Raw genomic sequence first — 14,356 nt, 5'->3', positions numbered from 1 at the left:
GAACAGAGCCCTGTGGGACATCTACAGTTAAAGGATGAGGAAGAAGTAGAATCTGGCAAAGGAGGTAAGAGGAGGGAGGTGAGAAAAGAAACCCAAGTCAGTGCAAGTGTCTAAAAGAAGAAGGGTGTCACCAGTTTTAAGGCATGCAATAGAGGAGGATTAGGACAAAACAGAATGCTTTAAAACTTGGCACCAAGACAACTTTGGATCAAATGATCAATGGCATTGATTGAGTGCTTCCTGTATGCAGAACACCTTACAAGTGCTAGACTCTAAGCTGGCTGTGGGCACAGAATGTGTGCTTATTGTTGTATTGTACTCTCCCAAATGCCTAGTAGAGTGCTCTACACACAGTAAGTGCTCAGTAAATACGAATGAATGAGTGAATGAATGAGAGTTCAATGTAACAGGGTCAGTAGACATGATGTGGTCTTTGGGGGAGGGGAGGTGAAAATCAGTTTGCACAAGGTTAAGAAAACAGGCAGAGAAGAAGGTAAAGCAGTGGATGGGAGACCATTCAAGGAGTTTGGGAATGGGAAGAGGGAATGGAGTCATGCCTTGGAGGGTTCAGTGGGATTAAGAGATCATCTAGAACAGTGAGTGGTAGAGCAGGTGAACATTGTGCGTAAGTGTGTCCAAGGAGAGAGAAATTACTTTAGGACTAGCTTTGTTTTAATAGCTAATGAATCTATGTAGTTTGGGCCAAGGCTCTTCTATGTTGAACTCTATCTTTTTCAGAGTTTCTTTAAAAAAAGCCGCAGGATCTTCAGTGACCACAAATGATCAGCTTTAATTGCTCATTTCACTGTCACTTGCAGTGGCACAATGGTCCCTGGAACCATGTCTGAACTCTGGTTCACAAACTTAGCAGAATCTAGGGATTCTTCCAGATCTCCTTGTCTAGAATTGTCTTCACAACAACTGGAAGGAGCCTGGGCCTGGGAATTGGGAGGACCTGGGTTCTAATTCTGGCTCTGCCACTTGCCTGTTTTGTGCATCTACAAAATGGGGATTCAATACCATTTCTCCCTCCTACTTAGACTGTGAGTCCTATGTGGGATGCAATTATCTTCTATCTTCACCAGATCCAGCAGTTAGCACATAGTAAGTGCTGAACAAATATCAGAATTATTATTATCACCAGGCAATGCTTAGATTGGGTCACAAAAAATACAGATACATATATTCAGTGGCTAACAATTCTTCCAAAAAAAAAAAGAATTCTACTTTCTGTATATATCTCAGTCATTTAAGGTGGCATTAAAACACTTTCCAGAAAAAAAGTGTCTTTGAAAGCATTTGTGTGATTCACCCAAATGCCCTAAGGTATTTTGTATCTTTCCAGGATCATTCATCTGGCCAGGTCTCTTGACTTCCCTATCAGTCAGTGGCATTTACTGAGCACTTACTGTGTGCAGAGCACTCTACTAAGTGCTTGGGAGAGTGCTATACAATGGATTTAGAAGACACGTTCCCAGTTCACAACGAAATTAAAGTCTAAAGGAAGAGCTTACCCTAAACTATATCAATGAGAGACTGGTGATTCCTTATTTTAGTCTGGATAAAGATTCCCTCTGGCATCATCACAAGCATTTATTTAGCTGTCTCCTTGTGCAAACTGTAGCACTGGATGTGGAGGAAGTTACAAGAATGGATCAAACGTAATACCTAGGAATTTGCAGTCTAAGTGGGAGACAAATGCATATTATCTGACTAAATTGTGTACTTCAGTAAATTTACCGTTTCAACCCATAGCCTTCTCTAGCCTCCTCTGCATCTTCTGCTCCTGATTATCCATTCCTGCATAAATCCATCCCCTTCAGACACACCACCAAATTCAGGCTACACCCAGAAATAGGGATGGTCCTTCACATCTGGACCGTCATTAAGAAATGAACACAGATGTTGATTTTACCCGTGTCTCATCAGTGATTCCAGCATTTAATACAGCGCTCTGCACATAGTATGGGCTTAATAAATACTTCTACTATTTGAAAGCTAAGTATACTAAATCATACCTACTTTCTGCTGATCATTTTAGCTGGACCCAGGGTTTTTTTGAAGGCAGAAAAAGAACATAAATCCAAGTCACTTTAGATGGCCACAGGGTTTCTCCTGCAATCAAGAATTTAATCCTCATTCTTTCATCAGACCTAAAACAAATTTTCATTCAGGTCAAAAGCTTTGCAGTACTGCTTTAGCCAGTTGCATCTTTTGCAGTTAGCGCATATAGTCATCCTCGTCGCAGAGTGAAAGCACAACAGAGTAGTTACTTGGTAATTTATCTTTCTCCGGAGCCCCAGATTACAATGTCCCTCTTACAGAAAAGCAAGAATTCTAGTCTACCAACCTGCATCTTTCACACATGATTTATTGAGGGCCCAGCAGCTCTCTCCCAGGCCACCTTCTTGGTACAGCAAATCTGTTGGCTTGGGCTTGATCCAAAGTGAACCCTGCTCAGACCGTGAATACAATACAACTAATCCCCAATTAGACTGTAAACCCATCAAAGGGCAGGGACTGTCTCTATCTGTTACCGATTTGTACATTCCAAGCGCTTAGTACAGTGCTCTGCACATAGTAAGCGCTCAATAAATACTATTGAATGAATGAATGAATGAAACTATCCCTCTGGGGCTAGCCTAGAGAAAACTAATTGGATCCCTTTATTCCATAAGCATTTGGATAGCAAGCATCAAGCTCTCCAAGCTGGCTATCCCTTATCCTCAGAAGGTCATGGGTTCTAATCACAGCTCTGCCGCTTGTCTGCTGTGAGACTTTGGACAAGTCACTTGACTTCTCTGTGCCTCAGTTATCTGTAAAATAAGGATTAAGACTGTGAACCCAATACATGGACTGGGTCCAATCTGATTATCTTGCGTATACCTCAGTGCTAAATACAGTGCCTGATGCGTAGGAAGAGCTAAACAAATACCATTAAGAAGTAAGAGGCAGGAGAGAGTTAATGTGCCCATGATTGGTTGGAAGGGAGCAGCTGCGGGGAATCGGCAGGGAACTTCTGAGGTACTTTGCAGTGCACTTGAGAAACAGAAGCCACAAGGCAATCAGGAAGGAGAAGGAGCTTTGGCTTTAGGCCAGAGAGAGAAGTCCAGGTATTGGAAAAATAATATGAGGGGCATGGAGGGGGAAGAGGAGGAAGAGAAGGAAATACTTAGTAGATGGAAGGATTTAGGCTTAAAATTATTTAAGAATCTAAGGTTCTAAGACAGCAAATGTTGGTCTGTCTCTCTTTTAGAGGTTCAAAAAAGACCTACTTTTCTCCCAGGAATACAATCGCTTCCTTAGATGGTCAAAAAGAAATACTATTCTTTTCACAGGATGTTGGAAGTGGGTTATTTGATGTCACATTTGTCATTTTTTTTAAAAAAACAAAAACAAACACCCTCCTGGGACCAGGTGGGAGAAAACTGAGTAGCAATCTGTTTAGCTACCCATTTGTGCTAATGAGTTAGTGCTTTAAAATTTCTTCCTGATCAGGCACTTCCCTTCTAACAGATGCCATGAACTCTTTAAATCTTGTCTGTGGTCCCCTTTGGGGAATGGGACCCATGGAATAAAAAAATCTCTCTTTTTTCCTTCATCGGGCAGTGCCTAATTTTTGAGTGGTACTGAGGTGGGGGATGGGGAAGACCTTCATTCATTCATTCATTCCATCGTATTTATTGAGCACTTACTGTGTGCAAAGCACTGTACTAAGAGTTTGGCCTGTAGCCCAAGATAGGAATTCTGGCCATTGCTTTGTGAATATTTCTCTGCCAAAGCTCCTTGGCTGTAACTCAGAAAAGGAACACTGCCCAGATATGACAGGAAATATGTGGGGTGGCTGGTCAGAGTGATGCTAGCCTAATTTCTAAGCTGCGCACAAGCCAGGATAGCAGCTTGAGATGTCACAACCGATCCTGACCCCAGGGTGACGGCTGGGGGTGTTGGCTGAACACGCTGTGCTTTGGCAGCTTGATGGGTTTAGAGAACCGAGTTCTGTTGCTATACGAGGGTGTTCTGCGTACTCTTTAGATGCTATCTAAAGGTGTGGAGGTTGGGGATGGGAAGGAGAAGAGGTGTAGCTGAGTTGATTTTGAGCTTTAATCTTCAGCATGGAGGGAGTGTGCCACAATGTTTCAGGTTCTTAGGATGTGGAGATCCCTTGCAGGATAGAATTCTGAAGCCCAGCCTGATGCAGAGCTCGAGGAACACATACCTATATCTGGCCTCGTTTTCCGCGATCTGCCGTGTGTGGTGAATGCTGTTGTTTCAAAGGAATATTAGGATTTTTAGTTCACGTTTGTGTTAGCATTGCATAGCTGTATCTGCTGGTTGTCCATGGGGCTGGGAGTCAGAAATCTGGATCCTAGTTCAGTCACTTGCCTGCTGAGTGACCTTGGGCAAGTCACTTAACCTGTCTTTTCCCAAGCTTCCTCATTTCCTAAAATGGGGGTAAAATACATGCTTTGCCTTTCCTAGATTGTGAACCCAGTTTATGACAGAGGCTATGTCTAATTATTTTATGTCTACTCCAGCATTTAGCACAGTGTTTGGCAAGCTTAATAAAAAAATCATACCCCAAAGAAATACTACCTTAAATTAGGGGTACCCTGGGCTTTTTCATCCCAAATTCATCCAGAATCTTCTTCTGGTATCTCTGGCCTGCTGGGTGAGTCGGCTTGATATCCATGACCTGTACAGTTTCTAGGGTAGGTCACTCCAATTTGGGGGTGATTGTCTACCCTAAAAGCAAAGCTTAAATAGATGATATTCAATCTCGTTCACAGAAACTGCCATTAGGAATGTTTGAGGCCCTCTGGGAGAAGAGGCTTAGAAGTGCTCAAGTTAATATAGGGGTGGGGGACCATGTCACAGGTAGGAAAGTGGAGCCGGTGATTCTGTGGTAGTTTCCTGTGATTTTTTTAGCTGTCCGTCAAACTGGTCTACAAGAATTGTCCCAGAAAGAGCATGCCTTTCTTCTCTCAGAACACCAGAACTGCTTGTATTTCTAGTAAAATGTTGGATATTTGGATTTCTCTATTTTGAGCCACCTGAGTCTCACTGGACATTTTAGAAGTATATAAGTGCTTACTATGTGCCAGGGGCTGTATTAAGTTACTGGGGTAGGAATAAGAAGGGGCTCCCAGTCTTAATCTCCATTTTTCAGCTGAGGTAACTGAGGCCCAAAGACTTGAAGTGACTTGCCCAAGGTCACACAACAGGCAGGTGGCAGAGCCAGGACTGATCCTTGATTCTATTTATTGCTACTGTTCTTGTCTGACCGTCTCCCCCGATTAGACTGTAAGCCCGGCAAAGGGCAGGGACTGTCTCTATCTGTTGCTGACTTGTACATTCCAAGCGCTTAGTACAGTGCTCTGCACATAGTAAGCGCTCAATAAATACTAATGAATGAATGACTGAGACCAAAGTCCATCTGACTCCCAAGCCCATGTTCTAACCAATAGGCCATGCTGCTTCTCAATTCTATGAGAATTCACCAATCCTCTGAAACCTGACCCCCCAGGTCCACAAGGGATATTTCTCTTGTAAGAATAGGAATTTCCCTTGCATGAGCTGTTTTCTTGGAGCAGACCTAAGAATAAGGGCTTTTGAGTGGAGAGTTCCTTTCTTTCCAGCTCAATGGATTGTGCAACACCTGTAGTTGGGATGGTTTTGGGGGTTTTTTGGCCTGCAACCTAGAGCTGGCAGGGCCTGTTCTAGAGCCTGCTTGGTTAGGCCATGCCAACACAAGCCCATTCCAAATCAGGAACCAACAGTTTCCAGGCTTCTCCATCCTCTTCCCTACCTGCCTTGTTTCAAGTAGAGGGGGGAACTGTGGGGGGGGATTCTCAACTGGGGAATCACAATTCTTAGAAGATCCAGTGTCAGTGGCACAGATATTGTAACATCTCTCTAAGTGAATCTGGGTCAACTTCCAGATTTTCCGGCACTTAATTTCTGTCCGGTTCATTGTTCCCCCAAACCAGTGCCAGGCTGGTCTGAGTCAGCCTCATACTGTAACTGTGGAGGGCTGGGTTGGATTTTTGCTCAATTCAGGCCAGTCTATGAGGACTACCTGTGGCTACTGGCTGGGCTCCTAATGCTGTGGTCTGGGGGATTACCTATTTGGCTTCATCTTATAGTTCTTTCCATACCTTTTTTAAGTAAAGGGAAAGCTTTAGGGAATGTTGGAATTATTCAAAGGTGAACTTCTAGCCATAATCACAGGGGAGGCAGGGTATTTCTCTATTCAGTCTTGGTGAGAGAAAAATTTGCACATCCTGGATGCTATCTTACAGAAATGATATTGTAAATGACATTAATGTCTGTCTCCTCCTGTAGACTGTAAGCTCACTGTGTGCAGGAAACATGTCTACCAACTCTGTTCTACTGTACTCTCCCAGGGGCTTAGAACAATGCTTTGCACACAGTAAGTGCTCAATAAATACCACTGATTGATCTATTTCTGAGTTGCTTTTCTTTAGTTGATTATTCAAACCCAGCCTGGCCCAGAAAAGGTGTTTAGAGCAAGGTAATAATAATTGTGGTATTTATTAAGTATTTTCTGTGTGCTGAACAATATATTAAGCACTGGGGTAGATATAATCAGGTCAGACACAGTCCTTGCACCATATAGGATTCACAGTTTGAGTCCAATTCAAGGCTTAATTCCCAAGACATTAGTGGTATTTATTGAGTACCACTATATTGTGGTATTTATTGAGTGTGGTAGTGGTATTTATTGAGTGTGCAGAGCAGCATACTAAGCATATGGGAGAGTTTTATATAGCAGAATGGGTAGATATGTTCCTTACCCACAGGGAGCTTACAGTCTAGAAGGAGAGACAGATATTAAAGTAAATTTTGGAAATGTACATAAGTACTGTGGGGCTGAGGGTGGGGTGAATAAAGGGTACAGATCAAGTGTAAGGGTGACACAGAAGGGAGAAGGAGTAGGAGAAATGAGGCTTAGTAGGGACAGGCCTCTTGGAGGAGATGATTTTAATAAAGCCTTGAGAGTGTTCTGCCAGATATGAAGAGAAAGTTCCAGGCCAGAGGCAGGACGTGGGTGAGGGGTTGGCAATGAGACAAGATTGAGGTACAATCAGTAAATACCTGGGCAATCTTTTTCTCATAGGTGTTAATAACAATAATAATAATAATGTTGGTATTTGTTAAGCGCTTACTATGTGCAGAGCACTGTTCTAAGCGCTGGGGTAAACACAGGGGAATCAGGTTCTCCCACGTGGGGCTCACAGTCTTAATCCCCATTTTACAGATGAGGGAACTGAGGCCCAGAGAAGTTAAGTGACTTGCCCACAGTCACACAGCTGACAAGTGGCAGAGCTGGGACTCATGAGCCCTGACTCCAAAGCCCGTGCTCTTTCCACTGCGCCACGCTGCTTCTCATGTTAGGAATTAGTGGCTCCTCCCTTTAGGACTTCCGTCCCAGGGACCAGGGGAAGGCAAAGAGAAGAGTTCAGAGCTTGAGGTTAGCCACATCCTCAGTTCCAGTGCTGGGTAACTCCTATTCTCAAGCTACATTACATTTACTTTCCAACAACTTCCCAGGTCTCTGAACCCTCACGCCATCAGCGTAGCAGGGTCACAGGGTACACAGAGTAGGGAGACGCTACCTGAATGATAGCGCTACAGAAATAAATGATACGGTTTTGTTAGGCTTAGTCTTTGGAGAGAAATAACTGTGGCCATCCCATTCCCATTGTAAAACATAACAGGACTCCCTATGGGAGGCTGTGTCAGATAAGCACCTGTTTGGAGCTGGGCCACATTTCCTACCTGGATATTCTGTTTACTGAGGATTACCTGTGGCTTCCCTTCACTTCTCCTACTGTTCCCTGCCCAGTAAAAGCTTTCTTTATGGACTTAGCCAAGGCAGGAGCAATGTTTATATGTTGTAGTGCTTATCCAAAATCCTCAGCTTCTGCCTGTGCCACTGTCCCTTGACTTTCTCTCCTCTTCTCTGCAAGAAGGGACATGTTGGGGCCGGGGCCGGGGGGAGAGGGCAGAATGGTAGCTTGGAAGGTAGATGGAGAAGCAGCATTTCCTAGTGGTTCAAGCACAGACCGGTGAATCAGAAAGACCTGAGTTCTAATCCCCGTTCCTAATTCCTGTGGTGGCACTTGTCTGCTGTGTGACCTTAGACAAGTCACTTAACTTCTCTTTGTCTGTTACCTCATCTGTAAAATGGGGATTAAGACTGTGAGCTCCATGTGGGACACACACTGTGATTGCACTGTGTCAACCCTAGTGCTTAGAACAGTGCCTGGCATATAGTAAGCACTTAACAAAATACCATAAAAAAAAAGGCCTCAGGTGACGGAACATATGCCCTGGCAATCAATCAATCATTTTTAATGAGGGGCTACTGTTTGCAGAGCACTACAGAATCACTTGGGGGAATATAATAGATGTAGAAAACATGGTCCCCACTCACAACTAATTTACAACCTAACGGGGGGGGGGGGGGGGGGGGGGGGGGAGGGGGGGGGGGAGACAGACACCTGGGAGACAGATAAATGAAGACTCATGGAAAGGAGGAAGAAGTGCTTAAGTAGCAGAGTATGTAAATCAGTATGTTCACAAGTGCAAAGGGAGGTTATGAGTGCAAAAGTGCTGGGAGATTTGGGAAGATCGGTCCTGGGGAGAGAGAAAGTCCCCCGAAGGAGGTGGGATGTCAGATGGACTTTGAAGATGTGGAAGCTGAAGACTGGAAGATTTGAAGGTAGAGGAAAGAGCAGGCAAGAGGGAGGACTTGTGGATGGCTGAGGCCTCTGCTTCAGCTTGGCAAGAAAGACGGCCTCAGGAACACTCCTGGGGCATGTGGATTGGGGAGTGCTGATATCTAGAACATTAAGGATACCTAGTGATTAAGAAATATTAATCCTGCAGACTTTATCAAACAGGAACTATACTTTCCAGGCAAAGCCTCTTCCCCTGTGGCAGAAGAAGCTGATCTATGGTGGAAAGAGTGATCAGAAGATAAAATGTGTACTTTCATTCATTCAGTTGTATTTATTGAGAGCTTACCGTGTGCAGAGCACTGTATAAGTGCTTGGCAAATTACAGTACAAGAAGAAACAGTGACCTTCACTGTCCACAATGAGCTTAAAGTCTGGGCTGGGGGTTGGGGAGGAGGCAGACATCAATACAAAAAAATTAAATTTCAGTTATGTACATAAGTGCTGTGGGGCTGGGGAGGGAAAGAACAGAGGGAGCAAATCAGGGAGGCGGAGAAGGGAGTAGAAGATGAGGAAAAATGGGAATTAGTCTGGGAAGGTCTCTTGGAGGAGATGTGTCTTCAATAGATTTGAAGTGGGAGAGAGTAATAGCCTGTCAGATTTGAGGAGGGAGGGCGTTCCAGGCCAGAGGTAGAACGTGGGCCAGGGGTCGGTGGCGAGACAGGCGAGATCGAGGCACGGTGAGATGGTTAACACTACTGTTACCAAGAAATTGGAACACTTTTCCTTCTGAAGGCTGAGATTTTGCTCGAATGCAGGTAGTTTTATTATCTGCAACACAAACTGCCATCCAAACTGCGAGGTTAAGAAGAGCGGGTTTTCCTACCCCTGAATTTTCTACTCCTCTGTTTTTCATGACTCTTCTCTCCAGTTGCTTTCAAACACACACTATTACCTTAGGACTGCCAGTTTGTTCAGCTATCAGCAATAGGTCCTGCAAGTCTATCTGCATCACTGCAAATATTTTTTACACCACGGCCCGGATCTTTATAAGACGCTTCCCACCGGCGATTTGCGATTTAAATATCCAGAGGTTGTAGACTTCGAACCCAGGCACTGTTGAAAATGCTGATGCCACCTTCGTGACACAGACCGATCACTCAACAGATGATCAAGCTGTTTCAAGAATACGAAACATCTTTACAGCGTGTCATTTGATAATTTGGTGTCTCTTGACACTGAGCTGCCTACAGTGTGTAATTAAGGGTTTCACATGTACTGAATTTTTTTTTTCCTTGCCAAATTCTTTTCAACTATACTTTTACTCTTCCGACGGGTATAACTGAAAAAGCAATCTGTAAAGCCAAATTAAAAGCAGCATGGCCTAGTGGACAGAGCATGGATCTGGGAGATCTGGGTTCTAATCACTCATCCGCCACTTGTCTGCTGTGTGACGTTAGGCAAGTCACTTAACTTCTCTGTACCTCAGTTATCTCATCTATAAAATGGGGGTCAAGAATGTGAGCCCACTGTGGGACATGGACTGTGTCCAACCTGATTAGCTTGCATCTATGCTAGCGATTAGTACAGGGCCAGGTGCATAGTAAGGGGTTAACAAATACCATAAAACAAAGTCAAGTCAGCTTGGGAATGAATATCATTGTCCTGCTGTTTCAAAGTAGCAACTCTAACTCCCCTCTCAAGGTCGTACTTGGAGAGTTTCCAGTACTCTACCTGTCTCAAGTATGGGAGGGAGAGTCAAGCAGGGGAATATCCATGCCATTCCTAGCTTGGGCAGTGGCTAGCGAGCAGAAGGCAATCTGCTACAAGTCAAAAAACTCACCCGTGCCGGGGAGCAGCGGCATGGGAGAGAGTCGATGGAGGAGACTGAGGTTTACTGAGCGTAAGGAGGCAAGGGTAAACCGGTTCCGTAATTTTACCAAGAAAACCCCATGGATACACTACCCAGAACAATTGCAGATGGAGGTGGGGCGTTCTGGGAGAGACGTGTCCATGCCATCGCTATGGGTCGGACACGGCTCGACAGCATAAGACAACAACAACTCTAGCTCTGGTTGTTTTTAAAGTTACATAACGGACTGTCTAATGCAACTGGTTTACTGGAATGCATGCTTTAAAGTAAAAACTTCTTTAAAATGGGTATTACGTGCTCTCTACCTATTGTGATCCCACTCTGCCCATATCCATGCCATGAACCTACCAGATTCAAACAAATAGGAGGTCAAATGTGCTTACTGTGCGCAAGGCACCTGTACCCAACATTTGGGAGAGTATAATATAACTGAATTAGCAGACCCATTTCTTGCCCATAATGAGCTTACAGCCATACGCGCTGTCCTAGTGCTTATGAATAAAGGTGTCAGGGGGACACTTACCAACAGAACAACTTGGAGGTTGCTAGAAGTGGGTCCTAATACCTAGCTGAATAGTCCCTTTTAAATTGCAGCCTTCAAAACGCTTGGTCTTCGGCCTCTCAGCTGAGATCATTCAGCCCAGAACACAGAGGACAATGGCTTCATATCCTCTTGGGCAGGAAACGTGTCTACCAATAATGTTATAGTGTACTCTCCCAAGCGCTGAGTATGGTGTTCTGCACACAGTAAACACTCAATAAATACCACTGATCGACTGAGGTTCACCCCGAGGATGACATACAGGCTTACCGATCCTTATTTTTACTTTCAGAAGAGCAAAGGTTATCTCCAGCTCACCCGTCAAATAAGCCATTTTACTTCCTTGCTGTGCTTAAAGAACTCCAAATACTCTAGGTCCGTTGGTATCATCTACATCTCTATTGTCATCACCCTCTGAAATCACACAGACCTGTTGGGTCTTTGAAAATGACAGGTCCCAGTTGAGGGTAGTATTGGTACATTGCAGGTAACAGGGCATTTATCTCATGTGCCACCATCAGACATTAAGGGAGGTCGTCTCCTGAGTTTGAAAAGAGCATGATAATTAAAATGATTGGCGGGTTAGCATGAATCAGAGAATGGGCTCCTATGGCAGAGATCACGCTTGAATCTAGTCAGACTAGCTCTGACTTTTCTAAAGGCTGTGAGACTCATTGAACATTTTCTGCCTGACATCGAAGAACAAAGAGGATTATGCCATCCTTACTATGTCCCTTAGAAGGAACTCTCTCCAATTACACATCAAAATTAACAATTGAAAGTGGAGTGTCAGCCGGTAGATGAGTGAACACGTGAGTCTGATTCAGAAATGATGGGCTAGGGCATCTGTTAAATATAAAGTGCTCGCTTTTGCTGAAATATCATTTGTCCAACAACATAAGGAACTGAGCTATTCTCAGTATTATAAGGGAAGGAAGATGGTTGATTCCATTAATCCCCTTCCTGTTCTCACTCCAAATTATCCTGTCAGTCGATGTTAAGGAGCTATAACTTGGCCTATACTTGTTCCCAGATTGGAGGTTTATTTATAAAGTATTCTACAAGCAGCCTAAAGTCTCAAACTTCTTTTTAAACAATTTGCTCATTCTTCCGGTAACCTGCTAGGGTAACGACTTTTTAAAAATGGTATTTGTTAAGCACTTACTGTGTGCCAAGCACTGTACTAAGTGCTGGGGTAGATACAAGCTAATCACATTGGACTCCCAGGCCCCTGCTCGATACACTAGGCCACGCTGCTTCTCTGGCTAGAGTTGACTAGAGTAATTCTGCGAAAAGAATGTTCATTTTGCGAAGCGGGGTTGAACGTTATCAGATTGCAAATGTTTTCTGATATTTTAATGAGTAATACAAAGGACCTGTTGATAAGAACTTTAACTGCTCAGTGTTGAAAAGACAGATTCCTTAACCTTTCTATCAGAATTTGTTTTTCATTTTAATGCAATATGGAGACACTGATTTTACTATATCAACTTTTCTTGGATTTAAACATTCCCTGACTGTCTTGAAAACCCAAAGACAATAAAGGTTGGAGGACTGGGTGGTGAAATTGACTCAGCTAAAGTTTTGGCATTCAGATGAAGGAAAGAACAAATACAAAAGAGTGTATAGACTACAAAATAATAATATTAATAATGGTATTTGTTAAGCGCTTACTTTGTGCCCAGCACTGTTCTAAGTGCAAAGGTTAGACACAGTCCCTGTCGCCCATGGGGCTCACAGTCTCAATCCTCATTTGACAGATGAGGTAAGTGCAGCCCAGAGAACTGAAGAGACTTGCCCAAGATCACACAGCAGACAACCAAGGTATAACTGTATCTTAATAATGCTTTGTTTTAATGAACTCTGGGGCTAGGGCAGGAGAAACTGACTTTGCCCTATTCTGCAGTTTTCTTTAAAATCAGAAAGAGTGTTTGGAACATGTACCATCACTGATGGAAAGGAGAGAAGACTGACTCCGAAAAACATAGCCCACAGGCAGAAATTAGTGACATAGAGGAAGAGCCTTATAAATTCTGAATTTTCTCTTAAAAGTACCACATGGTTTAGGTGATAAGGCAGTCTTTTAAAATTTTCTCTTCTATATGCTGAAATGTACACCATTTATGAAAAATACATTCTGATGACCTTAAGGCATACCTGCTAAAAATTGGAAGTGGCACGTGATTTGGAGAGGTGCTGGTGGTCTGTCTTACATCCTGAACTACTGAACATCCTGAACTGGATTGGATCACTGCCTGAGAACCCTTAATGCTGAAAACTTTTGCCATTATCATCACCCATAGCATTTATTGAGCTCCTTATGGTGGTAGATCACGGTACTAGGTGTGGGAAGCATAATTAATAGTGGTATTTAAGTGTTAACCTATCTATGGTATTTATTGCCCCCTTACTGTATGCAGAGCACTGTTCTAAGCACTTGGGAGAGTACAAGAGAAATCAGACAGACATTAAAGTGAATAAATAATTTATAATATGTAATTTAAAGATATGTACATAAGTGCTGTGGGTTGGGAATGGGGCAGCTATCTAATGTCCAAAGGTCACAGGTACATAGGTGACCCAGATACAGAAGGGAGAGTGAATGGGGAAAAAAGGGTTTAATCAGGGATGGCATCATGGAGAAGATGGGACCTTGATTGCGCTATGAAGGTGGAGAGAGTGGCAATCTGGCATATATGGAGGGGGAAGGAGTTCCAGGCTAGGGGGAGGGTATGGGAAAAGGGTCGGTGGTGAGATAATGTGATTGGGGCACAGTGAGTAAGCTGAAACCAGAGGAGCAGAGTGTGCAGACTGAGCTGTAGTACATTAGTGAGGTGAGGTAGGATGCGGCAAGCCGATTGAATGCTTTAAAGCTGATGGTAAGGAGTTTCTGTTTGACACAGAGGTGGATGGTTTGACATTAGAGGTTCTTGGGGAGACATGGACTGAACGTTTTTATTGATAAGTGATCCGTGCAGCAGAGTGACGTATGGAGTGGGGAGAGACAGGAGGCCAGGAGGTCAGCGAGGAGGCAAGAGTCAAGGCGGGATAGGATAAGTGCTTGGATCTGCACGATAGCAGTTTGGATGGAGAGGAAAGAGCTGATTTTAGTAATTTGAAGGTAAAACTGACACTTCACTTACAGGTTGAATTTGTGGGTCGAATGAGAGAGATGAGTCGAGGATGACACCGAGGTTACAGGCTTGTGAGAAAGGAAGGATCATCCTACAGTGATGG

General features: G+C 43.8%; 1 protein-coding gene across 5 annotated transcripts in view; it reads right to left on the bottom strand.

Annotated features, from left to right (window-relative positions):
* TMEM266 (transmembrane protein 266) overlaps positions 1 to 14,356 on the bottom strand; it is a 107,812-nt gene that overhangs the window by 89,216 nt on the left and 4,240 nt on the right. The window contains exon 2 of one of the 5 annotated variants that reach the window (XM_029065857.1): positions 2,019 to 2,153. The exons of 1 other annotated variant lie outside the window; for it this stretch is intronic. The gene's annotated coding sequence lies outside the window, so the exon portion shown is untranslated. The remainder of the gene's footprint in view (positions 1 to 2,018; positions 2,154 to 14,356) is intronic. 3 more of the 5 variants (XM_029065856.1, XM_029065859.1, XM_029065858.1) reach the window with 3 other exon arrangements.

The sequence above is a fragment of the Ornithorhynchus anatinus genome, chromosome 5 (genome assembly GCF_004115215.2).
Source record: "Ornithorhynchus anatinus isolate Pmale09 chromosome 5, mOrnAna1.pri.v4, whole genome shotgun sequence".
NCBI lineage: Eukaryota > Metazoa > Chordata > Mammalia > Monotremata > Ornithorhynchidae > Ornithorhynchus > Ornithorhynchus anatinus.
This window is presented reverse-complemented; position numbering and strand designations above follow the sequence as displayed.